General features: G+C 42.7%; 1 long non-coding RNA gene across 39 annotated transcripts; it reads left to right on the forward strand.

Annotated features, from left to right (window-relative positions):
* Window positions 1-387: 387 nt before the first annotated feature.
* On the forward strand, window positions 388-10,553 carry LOC127301491 (uncharacterized). Of its 39 annotated transcripts, XR_011742305.1 has the most exons (14): window positions 388-1,008; window positions 1,248-1,390; window positions 1,471-1,609; window positions 1,691-1,760; window positions 2,907-3,092; window positions 3,589-3,622; window positions 3,692-3,751; window positions 4,474-4,564; window positions 4,754-4,821; window positions 5,073-6,353; window positions 6,501-6,563; window positions 6,715-8,071; window positions 8,348-8,500; window positions 8,589-10,553. It is a non-coding gene; the product is annotated as an uncharacterized lncRNA (long non-coding RNA). The 39 variants fall into 39 exon arrangements; XR_011742316.1 differs by having other exon boundaries at window positions 2,907-4,564; window positions 8,589-8,853; window positions 9,508-9,581; window positions 10,084-10,553; XR_011742320.1 differs by having other exon boundaries at window positions 2,907-4,564; window positions 8,589-8,750; window positions 9,508-9,581; window positions 10,084-10,553.
* Window positions 10,554-12,210: the final 1,657 nt, after the last annotated feature.

Here is a 12,210-nt window from a genome sequence, read left to right on the forward strand (position 1 = left end):
AGCGACCAACTAAGAAAGCAGTAATGGCCATAATCATGCATAGCGATAAAACATTATCAATCAAAACATCAAGTGATATTACAAGTCAAAAACTAAATGACCATAGAGACTTTAGTTGACTAGTTATAGTCACAACATGGTATAAGCAAAAAATCACAGAACAAATTCTAGCTGTACGCGCGTCGAGGCTCGACACCAACTTCGTCCTTGCGCGCGTGGCTAGATTGTCACAATCCAATCCGTCATCTGGTCGCCTTCACTGCCGCGCGTCCTTGCAAAAGCCAGGCAAAGGCTATACCTGAATTCTTCCTATAAATGTTCCAAGACTACTCAGCCATCTAGGGGGTCTGAGAGGGGCAAAACAATCTGGTTCGTTCGTTTGGTGCGGCACAGTAAATTGCTCTTCCCACATTTCACTGGAACCGTCCGATGTTGTAACTTTTTCTGCACTTTCTTCTCTCTGAAACGAGCAAATGACTTATGGGACCGGTTGTGTGGGGAGCCCACCAGTCAGAGGCAGCCACGCCTGCTCGTCAAAGTCACCTTCCTTCTCCTATGCGCGTGGGGTAGTAAAACCTAGATCACGGGGCGCCCAATCCGCGCGTCTCCTCTCCTCCCCAATCCCTGGTTCTCCTCTTCCCCCTATGGCTCTCGAGCGGCGGCGCTGGGCCGGAGGTGGAGGAGGCCAGCCACGACGTTCCAGGGTGCCGCTACCTCCCCCGTCCGGCGCCTCGAGCTCTGCAAATCGAAGCAGCGGCGGGAGGAGCTCCTGCGCGGCCAATGAATCTCGTTCTCTCCTCTCCCCGCCGCCGCCAGCGCCTCTACAACTCGCCCACCAGCGCTGCTACAGCGCCCCAGCCAGCGCCATGGAGGGCATGTCCTCAAAGTTCGGTCCCCATCACCAGCGCCCTGGAAGGCGACCTCCACCGCAGCTTTCCGCCGTGGGTGATGCGTTCACGGATTTGCGGGTGCATGGCGACCGGCGTTCGCACAGGCACCAGCCCGCCGGTTAGTCCGTCTCACTTGGCGCTCGCATAGGCATCACCCCCCGGCATGTTCGTCTTCACTTTTCGGACGAGTTTCTTCTCGTTACTCATGCCAGGGGGGCGGCTGCTTGAAACTGCATGCTGGATGCACGCAAGCAATCAACAACTCCCTATCTCCTATCTTTACTTCTAGAATTTTAGATGGATTTTCTCGATTTGACATGTTAATTTGTGTTTTTTCCTCCTCTTTGATTATACCAGGATGTGAATCCTTCTCGCTAAGGTGAGGTGCCATCACTGACTACGGGTTTCCATGCTGAAAAGTGCTGACGAGCAAGGGATAAGGAGCTTCTAGATGCCTGGGGAGGATGGAACCCTATCTCTTCATGATTGAGAGTAAGAAGGTAATTAATTCTATTACATTAACCTTTCCTCGACAGATATCACAGTATGAGGCCTTTGTAATGTTTTTACTACTTGCCAGACTGCATGGAGAAATTTGGAGTTGGAACAAGAACATGACTGCAGAAGAAAGCAAGGGAGAAATGGCTTGTGGATGCATGAGGGGCTATGGGGTTGGGGAACTCGATGAAGCCACATCTCTCCAAGTTTGACATAGATAGGTAATTGGTTATGTTACACTAATCCACCATAGAAAGAATATTTAAAGTATCAACCCTTACACTTTTTGTACTGCTTGTTAGGCCGAGTGGGAAGAAGAATAAAACCAGATATGTGCTACAACTAAACTGCGACTTCGCAAAATAAGCATAGGTATATCCTACTTCACTTCCCATCATTTTTGCCATTTCATATCTACGTTTCCTGCAAAACACTATATGCTTGGCTGTCAACATTCATCTGTTGAAGTTGGACAGTATGATTCGATTGGTTCCTTAATGAACATTAACATCTTAACGGACAAATAGTTGGACCTGCTTAACACGTATGCAGATTAGATCCTATCATTGATTGCACACCTATCAAAAAGGATGGCTTTGTACTTATGTACAGCTGGATTTTGCGTGCTCTTGGAAATGATCATCTTAAGATGAGACTATGTTAATGTTTAGTTCTTTCTTGCACAATTGTGGCTGGTGATCTTTGAGGGCTTGGTAATGATGATATGTGTTCCTTGCAGGAATTTTGTTACGTCAGTCCTCGTTACATTGCGACTTAGATATCCTAATCAAAAGGTCTCCAGAATCCTGTTAGAGAACTCCGTCACTGCTACAATGCTACACCTTTACTGACAGAGCAAATGTTCTAAATTCCTTGCTATAACTGTTGCAGTTCTAATTGTATTTTGTTCAAACATCCTAAGAGCAGAAACTTCATCATTGTACAATGCTCCCTACTTTTTATAGTCCATAATTGCTTCTAATTTGTTGTCTTAATTCCTTTTTTCAAGAACATGTTCTGAGTAAATATAGGAAAGTTATATAGCTACGGATAGATATATTGCATTCAGAACGTTGTTCTGAGTAAGTTTTACTAGGTTCAATCTCCACCACATATCTTGGATTACTGAATCTTGCCAGAAGACAACAGTTTTTTTTGAAAAATGTACATGCTTTTGTCGTAGATTACAATGAAGCTAATGCCCTCACAATCTTCAGTGAAAATTATTTTCAGTTTACTTTTTTTTTAAGTCCTCTTTAGCTTACACTTCAGCGTCTCCTTTAGAATCAGGACTTGTGTTTTCTTTAATGTCATGGAAACTGAACCGTATGGATGAATGTATGTCTGCAAATTAGGTGGCCACCAAATATTCGCTTGTCTTTAAATATACTTTCATAAACCATTTTTCATGTAAATCACATGAGCGTGTATAGTCTTTGGATAATGTACAAATGACTGTAATGTGATCTGCTGACAAAATGAACAAAGTGGCCATCACTAACTTTGTTTTGATTGTAGATGGTAATATTCCAGATGTCCTCACTGCTGAGAGCTTTTGCTTGCCGGGATATAGCAATCATGGTATGTAACTGAACAAAGAGCCGGGATAGAGCACACAAGGTGATTATCGAGACAGACAACATCAAGATGCAAAGAAGATATAAAGAGGAGCATGCATAAATTCTTGCTACCTGACAGCTGATGGTGAGCACAGAGTTGCAAACTTGTCTCCCTTCCCTGCAAACTTCAGTGCCATTCAATTAACCAAATCAGTGTGTTGCTCTTTTTTTCCTATTTTTTCTTCTTTCTTGATCGTGCTCATACTGTTGTGGATTGCTTACCGAACTGTGTATTAGTATTAATTAGTAATGCACAGTTCTGTATACACTTCATTAAGTAGGAATAATGACATTTCACAAACATGGTCTAAGCTCCAGGTGAGCTCCATGCAAGATTAAAGTTACTGCCCCCAAACTGATTTTATGCCTCTTGAAACATCTTACATGATTATATTATTAAAAAAGTATGTTGGTTCAATGACGTTGACATGGTGTCCCAAGTATCACTCAGTCAATGTATCTCTGTTAAACTTGGTCCTTGTGACAACAGATGCTTCAAATTGTACTTCACTGCTCCCAAACATGAATGTTGCTTATATTGCTCAGCTTTCTAATTGTTGGTTGGTTATTTGGCATGATAGTTGATGGCTTGATGCCCTATCAGCAGCATGAAAGGTAACTCGAGACAGTTCCTTATAGTTATCATGTTCTTCTTAATATTTGTTTTTCGTTTATATGTTTCAGTTTTTGCATGGATTAATCAGTTGAGAAACACGAAAAGGACACAGCTAAATGCTATATGAGGCAGGTGGCTTATCCCTGTTAGTTTTCCGTTTTGCTATTTAAAACCAATAATACATATTAGTTAACTTAAGGGTAAGCTGATTGATGAATGCACTTCATGAAAATGGCATTATTGTTGTTGAGAGTGGGCAAGCTGTGCATGCAACAATGACAGGGAAATGAGTGTGTGTTTCTCCTAAGGGAACTACCGAATCTATAGTTTATTTGGTTCCCAGATCCCTCATTAGTCCTTGTGTTGGTTGTATTTAGTTAAATAATTGCAAAATAAATAGGCGCCTAAAGTCTTGCCTTTATCACTGTATGCAATGAATTAATATTATGACCGGTTCATGGCGCCTGCGATTCTTTTTCATTCTACTTATAAAAGTAGTTACATATGTTGGGTGGCAGAGGTAGAACAAATAGCTAAATTTGATCTTATATAGTGTGATAATTTATCCAGTACGCCGTCCAAGACAAGACAGGCCCAAGAAGAAACTTCATTACAACTAAACCATTCTTTCACAGAGAAAAAAAATCTTGAAAGAATTAGAGCAAAAGAAAAACACTTTAGGTCGAAAACATAAACACGCAGGTATTTTTTACTTGATATATCGACCATCCGAGAAAGATCAGACATACAATTTGGACACCATAAGATAAAGCTGCATATTGGTTTGCATCTGTTCTTTACTTCTTAATAATGTTACTGACATGTTTTTATGAGAAAATACCACTTACAGCTGATGGCATGGCATCCAAACAATATTGCCTCGGTTTTACCTCTGCGCAGGACCGTGCTGTCATTGAACATTGGCTAAATTTCCAAGTGTGGTATGCCACTATCACCATTATTGTATTTTTCCAAATCGTTGTCCTCAATTTTCCATTGGATTGGAACCCTAAATTACTTACCCATCGCGTTTGTTCTTTGCAATGAACATGGTATATTTTTTTAGTGAAAAGAATAACATTGCTTCATATGTACACTTCTCCTATAGCTTCTCATTTTTGTTTGTGCAGATCTTGTTTCTCTAGGCCTACAAGGTGTTCGATAAAATTCCAAGGATGTTTGGGGAGGATTGATCTCTGTAAGCTATGCGATTTAGTTCTTGAAAAATATTAGTTCGAGTCAATCATGTCAAGAATCCTATATATTTTAGATTTATTTGTGCAATTTCATTTGTGCTACTTTTAATACAATCTGTAATGATATCAACCTCGCTGCCTATTGTACGAATCCCTTCTGGCCAGATCCTCTCCTCTCACCCAGTTCTTACATAGCATTATTTATAGAGTAGTTTGATTCACTGTTATTTCTCACTTTTCAGCTGCACTGCAGGGAACGGTGGTGCAGTTGGTGTGAGTCAAGGAAGGGCAGGGGTGAGAGCGTCCCAGTGACCGCCACCCAGCAACGCCGGTGGCGAGCACCTCGAGCCAGGTACGGTTCCTGTTCGTTTGACTTCTACATTTACTTCGCCTCCACCAGATGGCTAGCAAACAGATTGGAGTCAGCTCTCGCTCATCTGTTCTAGATCCAGTATGTTATTCAGCTCATTAAAATTGTTGGTGTTGATGATAATTTGGTGCTCTTTTTGATGCTTTGACATGGATTGGAGCAAAGAGAAGAGTCACAGGAAGGTGCTTTGGAGGAAGAGCTCAACAAAATAATTTCTTACTCCATGGAGCATTTCTTACTAAATCTCAAAATCCTCTCAATTCTTGTTGTTCTCAGTTCATAGCCCGTCAGACAAATATGCATGCCCAGACACGCACTATCTTCAGTTTAGTACCTTCACGAGTAGAGGACAGATTAGGGTAGCGACTTTTAGGTTGCAGTTTGGTGGCCTGATAGGGTAGATGGCTTGATGTTCTTTTAAGTTCTTGCAGTTAATCATTAACAGTGTGGTTCTACAGTTTGATCCGAGATGGATGCCTTTGTTCTGCAGTTTGGTGGCCTGATAGGGTACATGGCCACAAGGACAACTGAATCAATTTCTTACTTAAAGTCTGTGAGATTAACTCGTGCATGTGTTTCTGAACAGGGCATGTAATTAAGCTCCTATTCCTGATAGCCTACAACCGATTTGATTGGCTTGTGTATGTTGCTTACAGGCTTGACTGAATATAATTTACAGTAAAGAGCTTATTTGGTTGAACCATATTTTACTTTGGGAGAAGAGAGAAGGCATTTGTGTATTTTTTTGCCAGCAGTAGCTAACTGTACTATAGTAGATCATATGCAGAGCTGGAAGGTGCAGTTGTTCCAAATCTGGTATTGTGCTAATACTTCTATCCAAGCTGCCATGAGAAAATGATCCTCATTAGTTCGAGAGGATTTTGAGATTTAGTATTGCTTGTACGAGTGATTCCTTTCTCAGTGTCACTTTCAATATGTTTCCTTTCTTTTCATCCCTGTAGCGTAGAATGGCAAGTGACATACTGTAATTACATTTTTGTAAGGGATGTCGGCATGTTAACATACTTCGCTGGAGTGCGTTAATTTGACCTTTTGGGACATCTCTATAATTTTTTACTTTGACCGTTTTCGTTGCTTAGGCTGCAGGACATCATGGTGGTGGTGGACCTCGTGGTGATCAGAGGAGTGCAGGAGGAGATGTGTGTATGTGCTCATGCGATATGAACCCTTATTTCTAAATCTTGTGCTTCTCGCATATTTCCTGTGGTTTTTTGGTGTTGCATGAATTGTAGGCCTGCGCAGGAACGTGATCTTTATTTTAAGTTGTACTGTTGTTTTCTCCCATTGCAGTTAAATGGTTAGCAAGACCGTTCGGTCTGAATAAATCTCAAAAAGCGGCAAAGGATGATTCAGGTATAAAGAGCAGCATAGATAATGTTTGTATGCTTGTTTTGAGCTTTCCTTTTCAATATGCATGTATTATGAGCTATGAGCAACCTAGCTAATTTAGTTATCACTGGCCCTTTTAATTGGATTACATCTACTTTCTCCGTTTCAAAAATAGGGGTCACTATTGAGGAAGAAATTAGATGGTGGAGCTCACACTGAGAGGTATGACCTGAAGGGAGGATGAAGGATATGTTGATGTGCTTCGATGGTTGAGGCGGGTGTCACGGCCATGGTTCTTCCTTTCTGCCACTGATGGCACCGGATGGCATCGACGGCATGCAGGTAAACCTTGACTAGCAGTAACGAGGTAGCATGCATGTCATTTCTCATGTTCTTTGCCCATTTGTGTCAGATTTCAGTTCCTTTTATTTTCCAGATCATTCTAAGTTGTAGTGTAATATGATGATGGTTGTTTGTGCCTATAGCAAGGATGACAGATTAAGCTTGAAATTAATCCGTCAGACTATTGTTTGTGTTTCCTGTTTCTTTCTTTAGGTAGCATCTTGGAACTGTAATGTGGTGTGCAATGTCTCAAACATTTGTTATGTAAAAGAAATGTTGGCATTTTGAGCTTGAAGAATGCACTGTTATTTTCCCTCCACATTCTCCTGGATTTGTGTCAAAATTGTACTACTATTTTCCAGTTGCTCCTTATTTTGGTAGGAACTGGAGTTTTCGGATGCCAAGTGTATGCATGTGTTACACATGGAGTTCTTAATTGTTGAATTTGTTGGTCCTTTTTCACTGCTTTAGCTCTTTGTTCCATTGTAGGAGCTATCAACTCACTTTTCATGTATTTTGGTTACTGGAAAATTTATTGAGACTCAAGAATCAAGACAAAGGCAACAAAATTCCGAAGGTGGTAATTTTTTGTTCCCATATGTGAATGAGTGAATACTAATTGCTGCAAATCTGTACTAGCCATCCGATACTTTGCAGATTGCCTATATTAAAGCATGGTTAGTGCGTAGTTCTGAGTTTCTGGTTCTCATCTGCTTTCCATTCTTGAGTGCTTTAGCCATCATTGTTTGAAACGTCTTAAAGCCTAATGTTACAATGATATGATAGCCCAGAGGGAGTACTTAGCGGGAGCGAACTAGGTGGAGGCGTTAATTGAGGGAAGGCTGGCGGCGCGGGAGCGAGCGTGGGTCACGACGCAGCTGAGCGGTCACCAGCGTCTCTTTGCCGGCTATAGGGGAGGCGAAGATGTTTGGACAAGCAGGCAAGGGAGGAGGACCAGGGAAGGCGCAGCAGCAGCGAGGCCATGGGGAAAGGGAAAGAGGCCAGTGGGAGGCTTTCTGAGCCATGACGCAAACCATGTCCATCTCCTCCTGACGGCTCTGCACCGACATGGCAGGTCCGCCGCGGCTCCGACAACTCTCCTCAGAGATGACGCCGCTTCCTCGTAGCGCTGATGGCGACAACGACGGCCATCTTCGGTCGACCCGGTTGCCTAGCGGCCACCGACATAGGTATGAGCCTAGGAAACATCTCCTCCCCTGAGACTCACCCTTCCTTTGCCTTAGATCTGTCACGATGGCTTTTCTGGCTCGTTTTCCTCCGGGAGGTACCTCATGGCCATAACTTGGGAACCAAAGAGAACACACATAACTTTTCTCCTCTACCTCAGATCCGTCTGTCACGATGGGCTTTCTGAATCTAGGGAACCGAATAGACCCTGAGACAATCTACAAATCTTGGCGCATAACTTTTCTCCTAGCTAATAAATACATATGCATCTTTTTCAGCATTGGGTTGCACACACAATTCATCCATAATAGATGCTCCAAGCAGCACAATGCATTACATTATTTCAAGTCAGGGACTTCTAAAAGTCAGAAACGCTTCTGATATTACGAAGATGGTAAAAAGTTCAATAATAATCGGTTGAGGCCATCAAGGTATAGTATATTTTCCCCATTATATCTTGTTTGTTTTATTCGAAAAACGTTATATATGCGCATACAAAAGTTATCTTCCTGAATGTAGAGCTGTAAACCATGCACCAAATGTTTGAAGCCTGGCTTGGTCTTCTGGAGAAGGGTTCGCTAGAAGTTCATTGGAGCATGGGTTTCCCTGCAATAGACATACATGTAGTAGCATCCAAGATTCCAAAGCCCCATCTTTATGGGAAACCTGCAAAAGATGATGGTTTGCTTTTCTTTGTGTACACTACTATATTTTGAAGTCATTCAGTTATCCTAGGCTTGTCTCCTTCATATGGGCTCGTGATTCACATCATAGCATGCCACATGTAAGTTGTTTGTTTTTAATTATTTTGGTTGATTTTAAGGGTTAGGTAATCTTTGACCTTCATTTTCATCCAACTAGAGCCCATGTCGTTACTCAGATTTGCATTGTGCAATAGAAGTCACTATTTCCTAAATGTGAGTTGGGTTATCACGTCTGTAGTGCTCAACATGTGTTTTGAATGTAAAATGACCACTTATGATGTAGAATTGAAAATATGGGTTCTACTGTTTAGTTCTTATTTTTGCACTAGACACTCAGCAATGTCTAACTTATTTCCCCGTAATTGTTGTATGAGTTATTCTACTGTTGTTCTATGCTTGGTAAGCACGGTAAATCTAATTCCAAAATTTACATGTCGGCTTCTCATAGAGATCTAGAACTCTTTTAGCTACGATATAGGTTACTTTAAAATGGTAATATGACCGCACATTTTTTTATTTTGGCTCAGGTATAGTGCTCCAGATCTCATTTCCCTTCCTTTTCTGCTGCCCACCTTAAAAATTATGTAGATAGACTTGCTGACAATAGGCATTATGTGATATTGATCTTGAGAAGTAGTTGCGGTAGATGAAAGGCTAAATTATGAGCTTTTAGGTTTATCTTCTTTCCTATTATGAACTGACAAGATGAAGACGTGTACTGAAGCATAAAATAGCCAGGGGACAACACTTAGGATAATGTTATGAAGGGGGAGGAAAGCTGCAAGATTCAGACTCGAATCTGTAACAAGTAACTCCAATCTTTATGTTTCTGCTATTGCATGGTTTCCGTTCATATTTGGTTGTTTCTCTATAAGATTTTTTTAGGTAATTTTGTTAGTCTCATATACTCCTTGTAAAAACATAAAGTTGTCATTAGCACTTTAGCAGTCATATGACCGATATCTTGGATGACAACAACCTGCACTGCCTCTTACGTCTCAAGAAAAGGAGACAAATGCAAGGAATTTCCATAGTTGGTTATTTACTTGTCACAAGTTGAATAAATGCATGATGGAGTATTCAAGTGGACATTTAATTTAGGTTTACGAGAAGTGAAATTACATTTTTCTGATGCTGACATCATGAAGTTACCTACCTTAATCTGCAAAGTGTAAATTTTGTTTTCTAACGGCATTGATGACTTTCTAGCAGGTTGCGTTATTGTTATTTCTGAAATACATTTCTTTAAGATCTACTATTTCTCTAAATGTATTGCCTAAAATGGTTAATCTGTTTTGTCATCTATCAAGTGCTAGGTAAATCTTGGGGCTGGCAGCGGATGGCGTGGATGGTTGTTCCTGATGACGTGAATGTCCATACTGATTACTTGGTTAGCGGATTAGATGAGACGGAGAGAATGGAGGAAGGTGTAGTAGGTCAAGACGGAGGGGTAGCGAGATATGTTAAAAGGAATAGACTGGGTTGTTAACACAATCGAATGGGGAGATAGGCGGTATCAGCCGAGAATAGTGGTGAGTGTAGCAGATCAAGACGGAGGGGTAGTGAGGGTTGTTAACACAACCGAATGGGGAGATAGGCGGTATCAGCTGAGAATAGTGGTGAAAATTGTTTACGCAGGGCGAACATGTGTAAGTCTATGGTTCGCTTTGTATCGGTTATGGCACACAAAATCTCGAACCTAACTATTTTTGTCTTGCTACTCACAATAAGTAGAAGCATTATTCTTGGAATTAGTAATTATGTTATTATGCTTCTTTCATGATGCTACTTGTTTTGGTACAATAGCCATAATTTGGTGGGGAGCTTATACAAAAGCAAAAAAACTGAAGAAAAATAGTGTGAAATCATACTAAATTGTTATATCTTATGCAGCACCACGATGGACGATGGAATGGAGTATCTGCAAGATACTAAAACAATTAAATTCCAGGTTAATTCCTAATACTAGATTAAGCCAAAACTTATGGTTCAAATTCTAACATAATTTTACCATTTGCGCGATAGCGCAACGGGTCATCTAGTAGTCCTAAAGCCGTCAAAACCGTACGCTGCATGGAGTAGTACAAGCGTGCACCCGATGCTATGTAATACTAGGCGCCTGGATGCCTCATCAAGACGAAGAAACGAGCTATGTCGCGTCCCGAGAAGAAAGAACTACTTTGGCCAAATCGGAACAGTCCCTGGCACCTCCACGTGACCATGTCTTTGAACAAATTATCATCCACATTACGTAAATATACATGCTTGGTTTTTTTTTTAACAGGAAAGGAGAAGCTCCATTAATCGGTGGGCAACATTACATACAGGACCTTGGCTTTAGATGGAATAGCATAGGAGTCCTGGAAAATTACAAAAAGGACCTCAGAAAGAAAATTAAAAAGCAATCCAGTCATTCTTCTCCACCGCAGCACTGAATCAATCGCAGACTACGGTCGCCGTCGACGACGTCGGGGGCAACGCCACTTGGTTCGTCAACGGGATGGGTCACCGAGCTGCGATTGCAGATCTTCCCCCACAGCCCTAAGGCGTGGAGGAAGTTGATACTCCTCGGAGCAGAAGTTGCCGAGGAATGGCGAGGCCTCTTTGGCCACAGATAGCGGCAGCCGAAGTTGCTGACGCTTGAGATCCGCCGCAGATCGACCTTCAAGGCATCCCAGTGCTGCTGAGCCTCTGCTTTCTGCATCTCCTCTCCTCCAGATCTTCCCTCGCCACCTCGGCCGTCCAGAGGAAGAAGAGAGGAGGGATACAGTAGGGCAGATGCGAGAATAGCCCGCCTCCATGCTGACTTGGGCGAACAAGAACCGCAGCACCACCTCCCCTCGCCTCCATGGCCGGCCAGAGATGGTGATGTAGCTCGGAACGCCGTCGCCGGAACAGCCGCTGTTGTGCACGCCCAGATCCCGCCGCCACCTCGGCCGGTCAGAGAGGGGAACACGGCAGCCTGCAAAAGGAAGCTCCCAGCGATGTTATTCAGGCGTGCAGTGGTCTCCGCCGCCGTTCCCAGCTCCGACCAGGGGAGCTGAGCCAAGACGAAGGAGATCCCTAGCCTTCAGATCTCAAACCCGGAGCTGCACCTAAACTACTGGCATTTATCCATAACCTAACCCTACTATCTACAGATAAGAGCCCGGCGCCTCCCCTCCGCCTCCCTCGGCCGGCATCGTCGGCGAGGCCGGTCAGCTTCGGTTCGGCCCGAGGAGGAGAGATTCACCGTCAGGTACTGTAGCGAAGAGAGAGACGAGAGGGGGAAATGAGCACGTTCCGTAATATACATGCTTGATCGCGTGCAGCTATGAATTGAGTCATGGCACACCGACCAAGTCCTGAAGAAAAAAAATCACGAAGCAGCAGGCATCAAATCAAGAGCCATACGTATTAATCCTGCGTGGTCGGCCATAGCACAAGACCAATGCGGA

Source organism: Lolium perenne, chromosome 1 (assembly GCF_019359855.2).
Source record: "Lolium perenne isolate Kyuss_39 chromosome 1, Kyuss_2.0, whole genome shotgun sequence".
In the NCBI taxonomy this organism is placed as follows: Eukaryota; Viridiplantae; Streptophyta; class Magnoliopsida; order Poales; family Poaceae; genus Lolium; species Lolium perenne.